A 15,250-nucleotide genomic window follows, 5' to 3' on the forward strand; every position below is an offset into this window, starting at 1 on the left:
GATTCGGTGTGATAACTGTGGGCAATGTTGGGGGCGACACTGTACCATTCGGTGTGATAACTGTGGGCGATGTTGGGGGCGACACTGTACTATTCGCTGTGATATACCTTGGTGGCGACACTGTACTATTCGCTGTCGCATTCATTCTTACTATATTCTGCAGTGTGACTAAAACGAAAATATGAATGAACAAACATAGACTTTATATCACGATGAAACAGCAAACACATGCACAAAACGCTAAAAAAATCTGCTTTCGGAAATCTGGTTATTGGTGAAAATAAAAAAATTGAGTAACGCATACCTCGCGACCTTGACCTTCACGCAGGGGATTATAGGTGTATAATTTAGTCCGTTCTTCTTTACTGTGAGCGAGACCACGTAAGGAATCATTAATGGAGCCAATGGTAAAACTTTCGTTGCAGAAGCATGGGGTTATGACTGCGTGGCGGAGTCGGCTCTTTGAGAGAATATTTTCAGAAAATCATTAAATGTCATATTATTTTGAATACTTTACCTAATATTATTGTATCTATGTTAATTATTTTAAAATGAGAAATTCTGAATATTGTATCTATGTTAATTATTTTAAAATGAGAAATTCTGAAAATGTTGTTTAATATATTAATGTTTTTTGGGTTTAATGTTACATCTAAGAAAAATCTAAAAACTATGTTAATTATTTAAATCATAAGAAACCTAGAAAATGATATCTAGTATTAATCAAAATCTTAAGTAATCTTCAAAATTATATTTTAAATATTACCTATTTATTTTTAATAGCCGACTATGTTAATTATTCAATTCCTCACAAATCCCAAAAATATATTTAGTATTTCACTTCTTTTTAACCTCATACTAGATGAAGGAACAATCTAAATAATCTGCTCTAGGGAACCTACACATGAGATTTGGGTTTGAACCAACCTCCACGCAAAAATTGGATTTGAACCAATGATCTACTCTAAGGGAACCTTTACGTGAGATTCAGATTTCAACCAATGATTTTATGAGGACTAATCCCCGTACAAAACAATTCGTCTACATGCAAGAGGTAAATAATATATCACTTATCCCAAAAGCTATTAAATAATTCTATACACTTTCGAGATATTAGAACTATTCACAACATGTTTTCTCTGTTTTTAGAATACCTCTAACATGTTTCCTATGTTTTTAGAATACCTCTAACATGAAGATTATTTCATGGAATGGCCTAAATTGCAAAGGAAAGCAGAGGCTTTTTTAAAGAAAAAGGGCAGTTTTGAGGAAACTAAAACTTCCAATGAGACAATCACCAATCACATAAGCAATGGACAAGTGAAACTAAAACTTCCAATGAGACAATCACCAATCTCATAAGCAAATAGGCAAGTGATTGTAACGTGATCACTATCGACGCATAATGCCTCTTTGGAAGCCTTGCTATTATATGGAGCACCCAAGACATACATGTTCTAAACATGTTTTCTTCCTTCTGCATCATCACTATTCAATTTCAACTCATTGGATTAGCTGAAACCTGTTACCTTTAAAAATTTTATTGTCCAACCTCTCCAAAGGACAAACTCCTCTTCCTTCATTCCATCATTGACACACACAATCTCCTCTCCCCTTCCCCCTAGATCCTTGGTGGAGATTTTAACCTTATCAAATAATTAGAAGAGGAATGAAAAGGTATAAGGCAACTAGATGTAGACTCTATCCTCTTTTAGGAGATAATTTCATCCTCTTAAATTGTTGATCTGGATACCAATAATGGTATCTTCACCTGGAATAACTGATGAGGGGAGACGCAACAAGTGCCTTTGAAAATTGGATTGTTTCTTAGTCATGGAACCCATAATGACATGGGACATTATCTTGGAGGCATTCATTCTTCCCAGTCATGGTTCAGATCACTGGCCCATATGTTTAAACATAAACCTGAAGTCTCAACCCCATAACAAGCCTTTTTGTTTTGAAAAGTGATGCCTACCCCATCCAAACTTTCAATCCAACAAAAAGAAATGGTGGGGAGAATATGATGCCTTGGGAGGATGATTAATGTAAAAACTCCATCAGAAACTCAAACACAAAAAATGATGCCTTAAAGGCTGGAACAGAACCAAATTCGGCAACATTTTGGAAGAAAAGCGCAGGTTGGAACAAAAGATGAAAGCAATGTAGTAGGAAGTCGTCATATATGGAAGAAAGCATTAATCAAAGAAGAGGCTTCCAATATCACTGATCCGGAGGAACAACGAAAGTAGGAATAATTTTTATGGTAGAAAAAATCCCAAGTCTGACGACTTAAAGAGGGGGAAAAGAAAACCACCTTTTCTCACAAATCCACGCTTTAGTATTGCCACCACAAATGCAAATCCTCCATTAAAATTCTGCTAGAGAAATTTTTTTGAATCATCAAGAGATCTCTCAAGAGCTTATTCTTTTTTTACCAAAACATCCTCACTAATCCCATTAATGATAATTTAGGCAATTACACAAATCACCACGTATATCCCCCTTCTGATCAATCTAGAGTAGAACGAGGCTCTGCTTAGAGAATTTACGTCGAAGAAGTGTGAGAAATGATAAAAGAAATAAAGCACCCAGACCGAATAGCTTCACCATTGAATTCTTCTAGGCATGTTGGCCCATAATTGGACATGATTTATGACATGTGGTTGAGGAATCCTAACTCTCTCAATCCATCATCAAAGCTCTTTACACTACCTTCCTCACTCCAGTGCCAAGAAAAGATAAATTAGATGATCCCAAGGGATATAGGCTCATTACCGTATGTAATGTTCTCTATAACATCATTACTAAAATCATATCTAATATACTCAAACGTCCTCTCCCAAAACTCATGTCATAAAAGAAAATAAGCTTTATTGAAGGTTTCCAAATATTGGATGGTATTAGAGTGGCTCATGAGGCCATATACTCTTTGAAAATCACAAAGAAACCTCGCATGTTGCTTAAACTAGACCTCTTGAAATCTTTTGACAAGTTAAACTAGTAGTACATGTGCAACATCCTCAAAGATTTTGTCTTTACAGATCATTGGATAGAATGGATCAACAACCTTCTTTCATATGCTTCCTTCTCCAATCTAGTCAATGGATCTTCTATTACCTTTTTACATCCTCCCATGGTATTCAGTAAGGAAATCCACTTTTCCATTTCCTCTTCATTCTTGCAGTAGAAGCGTTAGAGATCCCTCAAAGTGGCAATTTTAAATAACAAACATAAGATCCTATGCTTGTTTTACAATAACCTTCCATTAACTCATCAACAATTCATTTATGATACTATGGGTATGGGTACCCCAGTAGTTCCCGAAGCACGAGAATTTACACAAATGTTGGAACATTTCTCTCTCACCTTTGGTATAGAAATCAATAAGATCAAATCTAAGTTTTCTTCTTCAATACCCCAATTGTAGTGGATAGAAATATTGCTATAATTTTAAGTTTTCAAAAATGTAAGCTCCCCTGAAAATACTTTGGTGCTATATTAGTTGTTGGCTCCCTTAAATCAAGCTTATGGGTGGAGTTATTGTCTAAATAGAATGAAAAAAATGGTGGGTTGGGCCTTCCACTCCCTCAATGTTGTTGGAGGATTGGTTCTATTAAAATTAGTGCTTCAAGCCTTACTCACCTATTTATGTTTGGTACTTATAGCTCCAACCTCGATCCCGCAAGAGCTATAATGTATCCAAAACACCTTCCTCTACAATGGATCCCATTTGGAAAATAAATGGGCCTTAATGGCATGGGATCAAATCTATAAGTTGAAGCTAAAATGAGGACTTGGCTACATGACCCCGTGATCATGACAATATTATTGGAAGAAAAAGTATAGTGGAGATGGATACAAGGAGGTTTGGGCCTATGGAAAAGCATCTAGAACTGCAAATATGCTCCCCATTTTTCCTTCATAACACCTCATACAGATGCACAACATCGCCCTTGGTTCTTCCATGTGGTCTCTTACCAAAAACGCTATACAAGTAATTCAACAACGCTACTTCTAGGAAGTCTAAGATAGTCACATTGCTTTATTTGGGAAGACTCATGGAAACAAATTCCTAAACTTTGTGACAAAAAACAACTAGATATGATGCTATTGTAGATGGCTTCTTCGAGATTAAAAAAAACTTGTTGATTATTATAGAAATATTGAAAGTAGCTCGCAATTGCAACAATAGCTACCATCAAAAGCATGACATCCCAAGTTGGAGAATGAATTATGGCAATGTTTTTGGGAAAGTCTCCAAAAATGGGTCATCCCCTTTTCACCCAAGCCAGAGAAACTTCACTGGGGCTACACATCGGAGGGAACCTTTTCCATACATGAAGCTCATAATCTTAAAGCTAGACATCAAGCTTTAAAACTCGATGAGTTATGGAACAAAATTTGGAAGTATAACACTTGGTCGAATATATCCTTCTTTCTATGGCTTCTGATGCAAAATAAGACTCTAACATGGGACAATATTCAAAAGCATAATTACTAAGGACCATCTAGATGCTCACTTTGTCTTCTTCATCTCGAAAACCTAGAACATCAATTCAAAAGTTATTATTTCTCCTCGTACTTATGGACTAGGCTAGAAGAACGCGTTACTCACTTTGACAGGGACACGTCCAATATCTTAAATACCATCACAAGTTGACAAAAAAGCTTTTTCCAACTTTATTCTCGACTACATATGGAAATTACCCCCAACTTCCTCCTATAGGAAATATGGAAAGAGTGAAACAAAACAATTTTCAAGGGCTCTTCCATTCCCCTAGTTTCTCTCTTGAATTCCATTCTTTGTAACATCAAAGAATCCATTCTTTCATTCTCCTAATCTTCCCAAGACTGAAAGTATCATGGTAGAAGATATAGGCTCCTACATAGTTGGCACCTTTTCAACCCTCCTTCTCCATCATACTCTTCCATTTTCCCTCCCATCCCCCACCCAATCCATCTGTTTGGTCTCCCCTTCCTCCCTCCTTCCTCAAATTAAACTTTGAGGGGGTGTCTAAAGGAAACCCTAGACTAATGGGATATGGTGGCATCATTCGCGACTACAACGACATGCCTCTTTACATTTACTCAAGCATGCAATGCCTTAACAACAACAATGCAAATGAACTCATGGATTTTATATTAGGTCTAGAAATTGCACAATATTAAGGATTTACCAAGCTCTTTATGGAAGTAGACTCCCAACTCATTGTGAACATGCTACAAAAAATCCACAATGGTATATTGGTAGACAAAGTATGCAATTGTTTGTGACTGGAAGCACTTATCTATTGGGTATCCTCTCTAATTATCAACATCCTATTTATCATTCCCTCCCATGTTTGATGAATAGGTGAAATAATCAATGAACTACTCACTAATTATGGAATCCTTCATTCCTTACCAAAATTTTCTCCACTTAGAACCTCTTGCCATATTCCCCCCTTAAGGAAATGTATTTGTAGTGTATTTATAAATACCTTTCAGCCCTAGATGGGGTGCATTATGAGGAAAAGTGGGGGGAAGGGGGGAGGGGGGTAGGTTGTCACCATCCCACCTGGTCAAAGGACCAAGGGACATGACAATGCACCCCCATAGTGAATATGTTTGTATTATCCCACTTATCTGCATGTAGTTGATCATTCGCAACATTAATTCACTAAGCACCCCACACTCGAGACTTGATTGTAATTTGCGTAATCTATCTATTTGTACAGACTCCACTCTTGTGGAGTGCTAGCTTGTGTAAATTATGGTTATTGTTCCCTGCATTCTTTTTTAGAGAAAGCATAGTTTTGACGCTAATGGTGACTAGCCTAAAACAAACATGTGTCACAAGTTATGGCTCACGATAATTTGATTAGGGTTCTCTGTTGACCCACTCCTTAGATCCTTAGCCTAACAACATATGAAAACTTGGATTTGGAAATCATCACTTTAGTGGAGTTGGTTCTTCCTTTGTTGTATGGAACTGCATTATCAATGATTATTTCCAAAATTCAAGAAGTTTTATGCTCGTTCTGTAGTTATTTTTTTGTTGTAAGTTAGGTGGCAGTCAAGCATCTTTTTCATCCAAGATTTTTTGCATGCAGGGTGCAAATAATCTATCTTGCTAAAAAATGGTCCTAGTTGCGGCTCTATTGAACTACTCCTACCTAGGATTATGACTCCAAGTTCTCTCTCTCATTCAACTGTTCTTCTTTATTCCTCTAGTGCTTTTAACTCTGGTTAGTTTCGATGGGTTTTTTTATCTATTTTCTTCAGTATTCTAGCAACTACTATGTAGACTTAGCCTTTGGGCCTTTTCACTAGTTGGCACTATTTTGCTCGCCATGCTCCTTCTCTAGTTGGCTCTCTTTCTTCATCCTTGGAAGTTGTTTGCTATTTCAATCGTCTGTTGTACTTTTTTTGCTATCTTTCTAACGCATGGCTCTTCCACGTGGCACTCCCTCAGCTTGCAAAGGCTCTCGTCTCCCCTCCCTTAGCCCTATACCACCTAATTGTTTCTAACCTCTACTCCATGCCTCATTAGTGTGCCCCATCCACAGGGGAGCAACTTAATACCAAGAATGGACCCATAGGGGAAGCACACATATGCACCATTAGTTGGAGGGAACTACTTTACATTTTTCGCAAGCTCAATCTGAGGCCCATCCAAGTGGTACTTACCTGTGTTGAGGGGATAGGAACCTCTCATAAGCATTAGATATTAGATGTGGAGGTGTTTACTAAGTTAGCATAGTGGTTACCATATTGGGCATACTTATGGATGCTTCAACCAGTACATGCACATAATAGACTTATATTGGCACATGAAATCCCTCCTTGGAAGAACCTTATTGGACTGGAACTAGCATTGGACTAATGTCCTCCATTTAATTGAGCATCTACATCACCATATGAAGGACCTGGATCAAAAGATTGAACACATTGAACAACACCTTGGCATACCACACCTAGTTGGAGGCATCCCAGGTGACTAAAAAGATCCCATCAAGGCTGCAGCCACATATTCTGATCCTTCCTCTTAGTTTCTATTGTCTTTATTTTATTGGTTTCTAGATCGTGCTATTCACTTCTAAGGTCGAATAGACCCACTTTTCAACTTTTGTATGTTTAATATTGGTTATCTTAATACTCTGTCATCTTAATACTTTGTCATCTTATACCTCTCTATGGAGAGTGAACTTTTGACTTTGGTATGGTCTCTCGAATAAAAGATTAACCTAAGTTTTAAATATTATCATGTACTCTAATGTTTAGAAGGAAATCCAATTATTATTATTATTATTAATGCTTAACAATAAAATATTAAATTGAAAAAATAAAAGATGGAACACATTGAAAAACACCTTGGCATCCCAAACCTACCTGGAGGCATCCCATCTAGAGGTTGCAGCAACTATCGTCTTTGGTTAACTAGTTTCCAATTCTTACTACTCACTTTCAAAGTCAGATAGACCCACTTTTCAATCTTTGTTATCTTAATAGTCTTTTATCTTATGTCTTTCTATAGAAAATGAACTTTTAAGTTTGGAATGGTTTCCCTAATAAAAAATTAAATAATTTTTATTAACCTAAATTATTTAGTATTATCATATATAAATTATTATTTTAAATACTTAAAAATAAAATATTAAATTGAAAAGATAAACCATAATTTTATTTAACTTTTAAATAAAATAAAAATAAAAATAAAAATAAAAATTTATGTTTTCAGAGTGTTCTCATATATATATATATATATATAAATCATTTATTTATTTATTTTAAAAAGATAAAAATAAATTAAATATTTATGAATAAAAGTTTAAATCGAAAGAATAAACTACGATATCATTTAAATGAGTTGACGAGGTGAAACATTGAATTTATGTTTTCGAAATATTTATAATTTACATTTTAAAATGGGAGACGATCTCGCTACCTTGTCCACTTGATGAGCATTACATCGAAAAACGCCACTCATTGTAAGCATGCAACTACCTAGTTGGCATTAAATACGGGCTCAGGAATGATGAATTGTTTATAGATTTTGGTGGTGAGGGTTGAAGGTAGTTGTAGGTGTGAGGTTGAGGAGTCGACCTCTTTGTTTTCTGCTTTTTAGATTGGCTCTTGCGTTTTACTATTTTGGTTTATTTTCGTACTTGACATGTGGTCTGAGAGGAATACTTTTTGCTTGGAGCTGGAGAAGTGGAGGGAGTTGGCTAGTTTAGGCTGGGAGAAGGGGAATTTGCTGTTGAAACTGGGGTTTGGTAGACCGTGAGTGTGGATGCCTAATAATAAGGTTGAGGGACATAATTTGTAGTGGATGTCGGAAAAGTGGAGGCGGGTGTAGAAATTTAGTTGGCGAGAGGAAAATTAGCTGTTGGCTTCGACAAATGGTTGTGGAGTTCAGCACACGTTTTAAATTGTGGTTGCAAATTAATGTTGTTATTGATCTTCTGGTTTACCTTGTAATATTTTATATTGTTGCAGGTTGTGCTAGTTTAGTCCCTATCTCTCTAATTGTTGTCGTAGTGTCTATGTACATTTTGGGTCTTGGGTTTGGGCTTGGGAAAATAAATTTGCGAGAAGTATTGTTCAAGGAAAGGGGTCTTTTATGTCGAGTTTGTTGTCCGGGAAAACACACTTTTTCTCTTCTAGTTTAACTTATTTTAGTGCAATTATCGAATTTCTGGTACACCATTGGGTTTGTGACTTGTTGTCTCACTAATTTTTTTAGGTTTAAGTAGGTTCTATAGCGAGTGGAGTCAATCCTCGGGCGGTTGAGTAGGAGTTCCATAGTGTGGTATAGTCTGGTCTATCTTTCATTGCGATGGCACTGATATCTTGTTGGGTTTGTTTTCTAGTAGTGTTTGATTTAGGTTTTACTCCAATCACTTTCTAGGTCTAGGTCATGGTTGTTTTAATTTTTTGAAGTCTAATGCCCTCTTTTCTGTTGTGCTGCTTGAAAATTCACGTGACACTGAATGGGTGTTGGTGGAAACAACCCACAAGGTCAATGAAGTGCTCAATCTTTTCCTGGGATTTAACGTACCCCATAAACACAATGAGAAATCAAGAAATTAGAAACTCAGGTGGGAGCGAAAAGACAATCCTACTTTAACTCTGATATTCTGGATGAGGTCTCTCGCTGTGTTTTAGATCCTGGTTATACTACGGGATATAAACAATAATATCTCAATTATATTTCTCTTCATTGGCAGATAAGGACTTTGTTTGGTCTGTTATTAAAAGACAAACCTGTGGAAAGACATAACGTATTTGTGTCTTTAGAAGACATCAAAAAAATGTTGGAGAACCAACGGAACCAACATGTTACCATAGATATTCATAGATATTCTTGAATCTAGACTGACTGATATGGAAAGGCACTTACATTGTGATATAAACACTAATGCTTCTCCTAAATCAAGTGACACTAATGCCGTAAACAATTGTTTTTTTTGTTTTATAATATTAACTTTGGATTTTTCTTAAATTTTCCCATGTCGAAAAAAATTCACAAGGACCTTGGAACAAGTTTTTTAAATCTCTTATGGGTTGGAAATCTGTGCCCACGAGTTTTACCTCTGCTCACCCTTGTGCGCTTCTTTGAAAACAATGATGACCTACTTCAAAACCTGAGCGGCTCATTAGATGAGCTACCATTACTTTCTGTTAACATTATATGGAACAACCAATTTATCCATGGTCTCATGAATAAAATGGCCTGAATAATATTCAGTTCAATCCCTGCACCTACCTTATAAATAAAATGTAAGTTCAATGTATGCTCCACCGAAACGAGCCGTAGGTACAATACAAAAGACATCATTTCATAAATTTCCGTGCAGAACGATCAAATCCTAATGCAGTAATGGTGATATTAATATCGATGGACCAGCTTAATTTCTATTTTCATATTCACAACTTTGTGGAATTTTGGTTGTAATGGTGAAAATAATATCGATGGAACAGCTTAATTTCTATTTTCATCTTCATAACTTTGTGGAATTTTGATTATTTTGTTGAGTATTGACTAAAAAGATGAAGAATACAAAATTTGATGAAATATGTGCCCACGAGTTTTTAAATAAGGCTTTAAATCTTATGAAATATAAAAATTCGTGCTAAATACAATATAGTTGTTCCTTCTCACGGGGATTGTGGACCTATTGGCTCTCCAGCGGAGCTATTATCCAATGATTTACTAGCTCCATGTGATTATATTGGGATCTTAAGGAGATAAACCTCCCAGAAACACCCTGCCAATGCCAGTCAGTTTTAAATTAACACGACGTTGAATGGAACCAATTTAAGTGAATCAACATACGAACACTATGTTGGTTTCAATATATGAATTTAGTTGGTACGAAATATTTTCGTTAACAATTATTTTATTTTTATCTTATAATACTATTTTATATAAAAATAGTTTATGAAAATAAAAATTGAAGTTAATGAAAATAAAATGAAATTAATTATTTATATATATGATGATGATGATGGTGGTTAACGTCCACTGAGACCTAATTGGTCTATCGGACCTACAATTTTCTTAGTTTTTAATTATCTGGCTCCTCGTCTTTCTTGGCGAGATTGGTGCTATAACTTTTTTTTTTCTCTACCTTCTTCCAACTTCATTTATCTTGCATCTCTACTGGTTCTTGGGAAATTGGTGTCTTAACTTAGTAATCTATTGTGTTCGCCTTTTTGAAGATAGTCCGAGAAGAAATTTTGTCTAGGAGATCTGCTATATATATATAGATAGATATTTTAAAAAAATTGTTAGGGAATAAAAATTATATTTATAAAGTATTTTAAATAATAATATATTTTTTTTTAAATAAGAGTTGAAATAAGGGTTTTTTTGGAAATAAATTTTCAAAGGAGGCTTTTTTTCAAATAATTTTATATTTATATATATCATTTTCAATTAAATATATTGATTATACATAAGTCATGTATACATATAAGCAGTGACATGCCATTACATGGCCCTTGTTATAATTGGAGTGTAAGAATATCTTAACTATTATTGTGTCCTCTACAAATATCTATTATAGTTGTAGTCTCTTTGTTATATATTTTAGAACTCTTGGCATATTTTTAAATTTAATTTGTTTAGAAATTCATAGAAATTAGTTAGTATCACAAATTTGAATTGTAAATTATCTACAATCTAAATATTGAATTTAATTTTTTACTATTTCAAATCAGATTCATTTATATAATAAAATAACCAGTTTAAATTAGGAAAAAAAAAAACAAAAAACTTTTTAAATAACAAAAATCAAAATTTAATCAATTTTTTTTTTTTACATACTCCATTCAAAAACTTCAAAAATATAAAAAGATAAGACACTATTTGTTTTTAAATAATAGATCCCAACTGCTAAATAATATTTCCCTGACTCTAAATACGTTGAAAATATTATGTTTCGTCGCTAAATAAGCAGAGTGAACGCTTAATAGGTAATTTCCTGAAGAAGCAGAGTAAATACCAAATGACCTCGGTGAATAATAAGAGTGTGCATTTATACCCAATAATGGAATCCATTAGCACCCATCTAGGATGTGGAGGAAATGAATTGAAAAGCCATAAAAATAAACATTATGTGCAGCAGTTTAACGAAGCAATGCACAATATGCTTGATGAAATTCCAAAATCCACAATACGATTCTGACGTAATCACACGGTAGATTAGAGAGCTGACCTCCACTAGAAAGTTGACTTTGAAGGAATTTGGCGTTTTTGCCGCAGAAAAGGATCGTAAAGTCATTGCTTCCGGAGCAACTGAACGTGCTCGTGGCGTCGTCCGCTGCCTGGCGACATTGGCGCTTCAAAATCTTCGAATAATTAGTCGCACTGCAATTGTTTGAATATTGCCCTCTAAAGCAATATTGCGATGTATTAAAACTGGTGCAGGTGCTACCGCCTCCGACCGAAACCCTCAATTTAACGGCGCAGATGGCACTTATATTGCTGCTGCAGGCGATTGCGTGGCACGAAGAGTTGGAGGGTATGATCGACACTGGCAGGTTGAATCCATCCACGACAGAGATGTCATAAAAGTCAAGGTTGTTTTGACTGACAGAGAACTCGGCCATCGTCGCAGGGGGTTTTACAGAGGCTTGACAGTTTAGTAGACCCCCACAGTCCCCAGTATTGCAGCTGCTGCTGCCATTGCCATTAAAGGAACACCGGGTGCGTCCCCAAAACCTTGCTGTACCCGTGGCGACTTGAAGCCTCCACGACTGCCCTCTGTCCAGCCGTTTCCCACCGCCTGGTAAACCCGCTGCCCAAACCGTGAATGGGCAGTTGTTCTGAATCTCGAATATCGCACCTCCGGCCCCTGCAAGGACTAATGCTGACACGAACGCGAGCAAAATTCCCTGTGCTTTGGCCATGGCTGTGCTCAAAACTTTCGGCCGCAGAACCCATATTATGAGGGTGCTCATAATGTGTGCGCAGCAACGAGCAATAGTCCTACATAATCGCAAGACTCACGAGTCCCCGCCGGCTCACGCGTTTTAATTACCGGTCGCTGCGGGCTGTCATTGACCATTTCACGCGTCTTTGGCTCCACAGATTTTCTTTCTTTCTTTCCAATTTTCAAATGGTACGACCGGAGTTGCTTAATCAAAGTGTGTGACCTTGAACCAAAGTCAACAAACTCTGTCGATTTACCGTGAATGACGGATATCTTTTGACAGTTAATGGCGTGACCCACGGGGCCTCCGCCAAGCTGAACATACCTTTTTTTGGCATGAGAACCGCATATGCACAAATTTACTTTCCAAGTTATTGGTACTTTCGAAGGTAAGATTCTAAATATTTATTTGACTCATTATTAATTTGATATTTGAAATATGGAAAAATAAATATTGGTTTTTTAATATTATTGCAATTTTTTTAATATCTAATTGGATTATAACTAAAAATTTATTGCAATATTAGTATATTTTATATAGATAATTGTTTTATATATTTTAGGCTATAATTTATGGATATGATTGCAATATTTATAACTATTTAAAAATAAAAATTTTGAAAATGGCGTGTGATTTACCGTCATAATTTAGATAAGTCTCTGCATTAAAAAAGAGTAGGAATAAAATGTAAATAAATATGTTTACCATAAGTTATTTCTTATTATTATGAGTCCAAGGCTTCTTATTTTAACTTAAGGTGCATGAGGACTCTGTTGACCTTTTTTTTTTTCTAATTGATGGCTTAGATTGATTCTCAAGGGAATATGCTTAACATATGCTTAGTCCACAAATCTCCTAGGGATTTTCAAAGAATACCTAATTTTGGGAAAATTGTCTTATATCTTTGTTGTAAAGGATATAAACTCTTCAACACTTCTGCTTTTTATCAAGACTTGGATTCTTAAGAGTTAAGTAAAATCAAAGTTAATAATCATATTTTGTTGCAATAGTTTCTTTTGTTATATATTTATCAATGGTAGATACAAATGAAGCCTTCGGCTATATCAACCACATTAATATTTGTAATGTGGTTTATGTTATTCTCGGTATTTATGTAGGAGTGAAAAGATAAATATGTAGGCATGCTAGTGATTACAACCCACCAAATTTATCCAAGTCCTTGTGTGTGAGCAAACAATTAATTTATCCAATTCACATTTCAATATATAAGTTCCTTAAAAAACAAGCATATAGGATTCAGTTTGAAAGTGCACTATTAAGTTAACATTGCCCAATGTAAATTATAATTTTTTATGTAATTGTCCTAAAGCACCATTTCTAACTTGAGTAGCAAGGACTAAGTTTCCCTGCAATGTTTGTAATAATTTTTCATGTTCTTATAATTGGTAGGAATTTTGTTTTATACATTTTCAAATTAGCATGTGATTACTGTTTATTTTGCAAAAGAGTTTTTAGAATTTTAATTTATATATCAATAATTTTATTAAATGTATGCTAGGGATTTAATTTCCACTAAATACTTGAAAATATTTTAAATATTAGTTACAAATCAAAGAATTTTCTCATTAATTGTTTTAATAATAATACTAATTTAAAATAAAGTTATAATTTAGTTAAATTTTAGGTTGTAAGGCGTTGAATGAAATGTTAGACGATTGAAATTTTTTAGACCGCTAGATTAATAATTAATAGTTAAGAAAAAACTAATAGTTAGGATTGTTTCTTGCTGAACAGTTTCTTAATTAATAGTTAAGAAAAAACTAATAGTTAGGATTGTTTCTTGCTGAACAGTTTCTTAATGACTTAAACGATTTCTTGTTATTTTTTATTTTTTATTTTTTTCTTTTCAAGAGAAAAATAATTGCTCTTTACGAAATATATTGATTGCCTGGAATACGAACAGGGTGACCAGAGAGGAAAAGTGAAGTTGGGCTATACTTTTGTGAGAATTGACAATAGAAAATTCATCATCGCGCTTTTTTGGCCGAATTAGTCACTTTTCTTTGGCCGAAGTATTTTTTTGGCTGAACAATTAAAGATAGTGTTCGGCCACAAATTTGAATGTTAAAGTTAACGAAAACCTGTAACGCATCCTTGGCCGGTTGGGGGAAAATCCGATGAGACATTTTTTCAGCCAATTTATTTTTTAGACCGAAAAATTGTTTATATGTATCTGCGCTGCGAGCTCGTATCAAAGTTTCATTGTGTTTCTCTTCGCATGAACACTGTCTCCACAGTGCTGTGTTTTTCTTCGCTGAATGTTGTTTGCGCAGTGTTGAATGTTGTATGAGTTCGGTGTTGGACGAGTTTGACGCCGAATAGTTCGACGCACTTTGAACTGCTTAGGTTGATGTTTTGCATGTTATGTTGATGTTTAGCAGCTCATGTTGATGTATAGTTTTCTCTACACATTGTTTCATTTTTTTGTTTTGCTTTGCAGGTCTGCTCAGTGCTGGAGGAGTTCGACGCCAAGGACATCGACACACTATGAATATACCAGTTCAGGTTGATGTTTACCAGGTTGATGCTTTGCAGGTTACGTTGATGTTTAGCAGGTCACGTTGATGTATAGTTTTCTTTGCAACTTGTTTAATTTTTTGTTTTGTTTTGTAGGTCTCCTTGGCCTCTCGATGAGTTCAATGCTGAGGAATCCAGATATGAACGAATTCGGTGCCGAGAAGTTCAATGCTGACTAGAAGTAGGAATTTTGACTTCTTTCCCCATCTAATCAACCCATCATGATTTCCAAAATAAGTCTCTGTCAAAAATGGTCCTCTTCTGTTAAAAATTGTTCATATTAATGCAA

General features: G+C 35.1%; 1 pseudogene; it reads right to left on the reverse strand.

Annotated features, from left to right (window-relative positions):
* Positions 1–11,579: 11,579 nt before the first annotated feature.
* Positions 11,580–12,415, reverse strand: LOC149183143 (pathogenesis-related 5 protein Cup a 3 pseudogene; annotated as a pseudogene).
* Between the last annotated feature and the right edge of the window lie 2,835 nt (positions 12,416–15,250).

Source organism: Pinus tabuliformis, chromosome 3_2 (genome assembly GCF_031772625.1).
Source record: "Pinus tabuliformis cultivar Carrire ecotype Pingquan chromosome 3_2, CPIR1, whole genome shotgun sequence".
Lineage (NCBI taxonomy): Eukaryota > Viridiplantae > Streptophyta > Pinopsida > Pinales > Pinaceae > Pinus > Pinus tabuliformis.